General features: G+C 41.5%; 1 pseudogene; it reads right to left on the bottom strand.

The window, feature by feature from the left end:
• Nucleotides 1–2998: 2998 nt before the first annotated feature.
• LOC147441463 (uncharacterized) lies at nt 2999–3759 on the bottom strand (annotated as a pseudogene).
• Between the last annotated feature and the right edge of the window lie 1690 nt (nt 3760–5449).

Genomic DNA, 5449 nt, shown 5'->3' with positions numbered 1-5449 from the left:
TTGTCCTGACATCAAACCATAGTATGCGCTAGAATGGCTTGTATGGCTCATACGATCCTTTTTTGCGCACAGTATGGGCTTTGACCACCCAAACCATATCGAGTAGCTGTGAGACTTTACACAAGTAAGGAAATAGTACTTAACCCTACCCATGCAAAGTCTTATGGCCATCCAATATGGTTTCAGAGGTCTCGACCTATACTATGTGCTAAAATTTGTTGTGTGAGCCATATGTCTCATTTTAGCACATAGTATGGGCCTTGATTGCCCATACCATATTGGATGGCTAGAAAAATTTGCAAGGGTGGAAACTTTATACTTTCCTCCACTCGTGTAAAGTCTTGTGGTCATCCAATATAGTTTGGGCAATCCCAACCTATACTATGGGCTAAAATGAGTCGTATGGCTCATACGTCTTATTTTAGCGCATAATATGGGGCTTGACCACCCATACCATATCAGATGATTGTGTAACATTGCAGGAATGAATTAATGGTAATCACCCCCATCCTTGCAAAGTCTTGTGGTCATCCCATATGTTTTTGGCGGTCCCTAACCATACTGTGTGCTAAAATGGACTATATGTCTCATACGGCCCATTTTAGAACATATTATGGGTTCTAATCGTCCATACCATATTGGATGGATATAAAACTTTGTAGGGATGGAAGGATAGTGCTCATCTTCACCCATACAAAGTATATTTGACCATCCAACATGGTTTTGTGGTCTCAAACCATAATATGCGCTAGAATGGGTCGTATGGCTCATACGGTCCATTTTATCACATAATATGGGCTTTGACCATGCAAACCATATCGAATAGCTGTGAGATTTTTTCACGAGTGAGGAAATAGTACTCAATCCCATCCATGAAAAGTCTTATGGCCATCCAATATGGTTTGGAAGGTCTCGACCCATACTATGTGTTAAAATTTGTTGTAAGAGCCGTATGTCACATACTATGTTGTAAGAGCCATATGGTTTGGGAGGTCTCGACCCATACTATCTGCTAAAATTTGTTGTAAAATCCATATGTCCCATTTTAGCACATATGGTTTGGTTGGGAAAATTTTCATGGGTGGGGGTGATCACCATTTCACCACCCATGCAAATTTTCACAACCATTGGATATGATATGGGTGGTCAAGGCCCATACCAAGCACTAAAATGGGTTGTATGAGCCATATAGTCTATTTTAGCACATAGTATGGGTTGAAACCGTTCAAACCATATTGGATGGCTTTGAAAATTTTCATGGATGGGGGTGAGAACCATTTCTCCACCCGTGCAAAGTTGCACAATCATCCAAATTTAGGGTTTATGCGTTAAGGTTTAGGGTTTAGGGTTTAGGGTAGCCATACAACCCATTTAGTGCATAGTATGGATGGGGACCGACCAAACCATATTAAATGGATGTGAAGCACCATTCCCCCATCCATCCAAATTTTCACAACCATTCGAGTTTGGGATTTATGGGTTAGGATTTAAGCTTAGGGTTTGGGGTATAGGGTTTAGGATTTATGGTTCAAGGTTTAAGATTTATGGTTTAGGGTTTTGGGTTTATGGGTTAGGGTTTACGGTTTAGGTTTTGTGGTTCAAGGTTTAAGGTTTATGGTTAGGGTTTAGAGTTTAGGGTATATGGTTAGAGTTTAGAAATAAGGATTTAGGTTGAGAGTTTAAGGTTAAAGGTATTGGGTTTATGGTTTAGGGATTATGGTTCTGTGTTCAGAGTTTAGGGTTTACAACGCATCGTATGGATCGAGACCGGTGATACCATATTGGATGGCGATAAGACATTGCACCAGTGAGGGTGAACACCATTTCCCCACTTGTGCAAGGTTTCATAGTCATTTGATATGGATTGGGTGATCAAGGTCCACACTATGCGCTAAAATGGACCATATGGCTCATACGACCTATTCTAGCGCATAGTATGAGTCTTGATCACCCAAACTATATTGGATGGCCATGAGATTTTGCATGGGTGGGGGTGAGCACCATTATTCCACCCCTGAAAATTTTCACAACCATCCAAATTAGTATGGGCGTTCAAGGCCCATACTATGTGCTAAAATGGGTCATATGAGCCATACGGTCTATTTTAGTGTATAGTATGGTTCGAGATTGCCCAAACCATATTGGAAGGCCAGAAGACTTTGCACGGGTGGAGGTGAGAACCATTATCTAACCCCTACAAGTTTTCACAACCATCCGATATAGTATGAGTGGTCAAGGCTCATATTATGTGCTAAAATGGGTCGTATGAGCCATGTGGCTCATTTTAGCACATAGTATGCTTCGGGATCGCACAAACTATATTGGATGAATAAATAAAAAATTACGGGTGTGGATGAGTGCTATTCATCTATCCATGTTGTTTCATATCCATCTGATATGGTATAGGCAGTCAAGGCCCTTACTATGCGCTAAAATGGGATGTACGAGACATATGGCCCATTTTAGTGCATAGTATGGGTCAGGACTGCCCAAACCATATTGGATGTCTTTGAAACTTTTCATGGATGGGATTGAGCACAAATTACCCATGCATGCAAAGTTGCACATCCATCCAGTATGGTATAGACTATCAAGGCCCAAACTATGCGTTAAAATGGGATGGCTCATACGACCCTTTTTAGGGCATAGTATGAGTCGGGACCACCCAAACCATATTGGATGGCTGTGAGACTTTGCATGTGTGAGGGTGAGAACCATTTCCCCATCCATACAAATTTTCACATGGATCAAATATGGTTTGGGCAATCAATGCCCATACTATGTGCTAAAATAGTTCGTATGGCTCATATGGCCAATTTTAGCGTATATTATGTATCAAAACCTCCCAAACAATATCGGATGGACACAAAAAATTTCAATGGTGGAGGTAAGTGCTACTTTCCAACCCATGCAAAGTTGCATAGCCATCCAAACTACTATGGCTGGTCAAGGCCCAAACTATGCGGTAAAATGGATCGTATGGTTTGTACAATCCATTTTAGCGTACAGTATGGTTCGGAACCACCCAAACCATATCGGATGGCCATGGGACTTTACACGGGTGGGGTTTTAACTCCATTTCTCCACCCCTAAAAAGTCTCGTGTCCATCCTTCTAGTTATAACACAGGTGGCCCCATCAACGCTATCGGCCCTATCATTGTGTCATCGGCCATGGCGTTGTCCGCTTCGTTCTTCACGCACAAGCCGACCCTCGTTGACACACCCATCATGTTAGCTCACCGGTCTGTCCATGCCATCCCATCATCGCATCCGTGCACGGCCCACCGTCGGCCTTGTCGATGCTATCGGCCCCATCATGATGAAGTCGACGGTGGCATCGTTCGCTCCATCCTTCACGCACTCTTTAATCCTCACGTGTCTCACACGTTGATCCACACGGCCCCATCACCCTTGACGTGCATGGCTTGTCGGCTCCATCGGTGCTACTGGCCTCGATCGGCTTCATCATGGTGTAGTCGATGGTGGGGTCGTTCACTCGGTGCTTTAAGCACCTGTTCATCTATCCACCCCTGTTGGCCCGATCCATCCCATCATCAAAGACTTGCACGGATGACCCCTTGATTGTCCTCCCTTGAAGTAGTCGGCCCCACTGGTGCACCTGACCTTGATCGGCTCTGTCACATTGTCATCGACAATGACGTCGTCTGCTTCGTGCTTCATGTACTTGTCAGCCCTTGCCGACATACTCTGAGTGTCAGCCCAACTATCGGTCCACACCGTCCCATCAACACGTCCATGCCCTCGGTTATCCTTCGTCCTTAATTTCTAAGGTAGATCTTTAAAAAATGAACAATTGAAGTTTAATTTTTTTTTTGCATGGTCACATTCCTTGGGTCATAATCTATCAAATGACCGTTGGATCTTGCAAAATAAATTCTACATCATAAGATATCTGATGTAAGTAAACTAAGTTTTTGTAAATAGAAATTCTAACAAAGAAAAATGAATATTACTTATACAAAGATCCAAAAAATTATCAATAAATCAAGTTAAATTGCTTGCCAAGTGAACATATCATGTGCAAGAGAGTAAGTAAAGAAGAAAATCCCATAAAAAGTTATAAGTATTTCTTCATCAAGGTCACACTGCTGTGACCAGGTCTGACAGGCTGAACAAGATTAGTCCTTGCACAATAAAATTACCATTTAGATGTGAAAAAATGAAGATCAAAGCTTTCCATTGTGTTTGCAACTATGTGCTTTGTGTGGCTACCAAATCTTGCCTCTTCAAAGTAAGTGCAAGCAAGTAAGTGCAAGCAAGTCAAATGTACATAGGAATGGCAAAAAAAGAGGTTGTTTCTTTGCTATTTTGGTGGGGGCAACTGCTGAAAGTGGGTACACCTTATCATGCATACACCCTATTTTCATATCCATCATCAAATAATCCCTTTAGTAATTTATTAATATTTCTCATGCTAATAAGTACTCCATAATGCATGTATCTCAAAGACACTTTTTTCCCATTAGGTTTTTTCCTTTGGTCATCCAAGTATTAGACCCTAATTTAGATCATCATCATTCTACTTCTCTTGTACATAGTGTTAATAACAACCTTGCCATTATGCTGCTACAACACACAAATGTGACGTCATCTCTTACATTAGAGACAAATTCAAACCAATGAAGATGCAACGACGGAATGAACCTCATCAATAAATTCAATGAAAAATGAAGACAATCAACCCATCAACAAAACCAATCAAAAACCTTCCCATCGCCTCCACAGACACTTCTCAACCGTGCCCAAGGACGGGCACTAAAATCAAAAGGGGGGAATGTTAACTGAGTCTATGTCAGTTAACAAGTGTTTCTAAAGACCGAAGCCTTATGAATTCACATCAAAGATGAATATGAAGAAGGAGTGAAGATTGGAGAGACAAATTTTTTACATTTTCTCGAAATGGACATGTATTGTTATTTCCCAATTTATTTAGCCATTGTGATAATTGTAACGTGTTACGGGCGCAATGAGAGTTCCAAGATGTAAAAAATAGGTCAGCTAGTGTGCCTAGGTTGCAGATTCAGTAAGTTGTGGAGCCTCAAAGGTCTTGGGCACGCGGACATTTCACATTTAAACCTTATGGCTAAGGTATAAAAGCCAGCTTTTATAAGGGTTTTGTAAGTTGTGGATAATGAAAGTGAGCGTAGGCTGCAATACAGTCTTGTGAGCTCTCTTGTGTTTCAATGTTTCGTGTCTCCCTCGTGTGGTGTTGCATTGCAGATCCGAGTATACTAACGTGCTCGCAGGTGAAAGCTCTCTCTTTCTACATAAATTTTTGGCGAGATAAAGTTGTGTTTTTAGGCATGCCCGTCTACGAGATATTTTCATTCCCTATGCACAATACACACATTTAAACTAGTTTTTTACCATAGGAATAGATAAAGCACGTCCTAAGAAAGCTATAGAGTGCTTCAGAGTCCAAATCTG

Source organism: Adiantum capillus-veneris, chromosome 15 (assembly GCF_014529385.1).
Source record: "Adiantum capillus-veneris isolate H3 chromosome 15, ASM1452938v2, whole genome shotgun sequence".
NCBI classification, from domain to species: domain Eukaryota; kingdom Viridiplantae; phylum Streptophyta; class Polypodiopsida; order Polypodiales; family Pteridaceae; genus Adiantum; species Adiantum capillus-veneris.
Note: the sequence above shows the minus strand (reverse complement) of the source record. Positions and strands in the feature narration are given on the sequence as shown.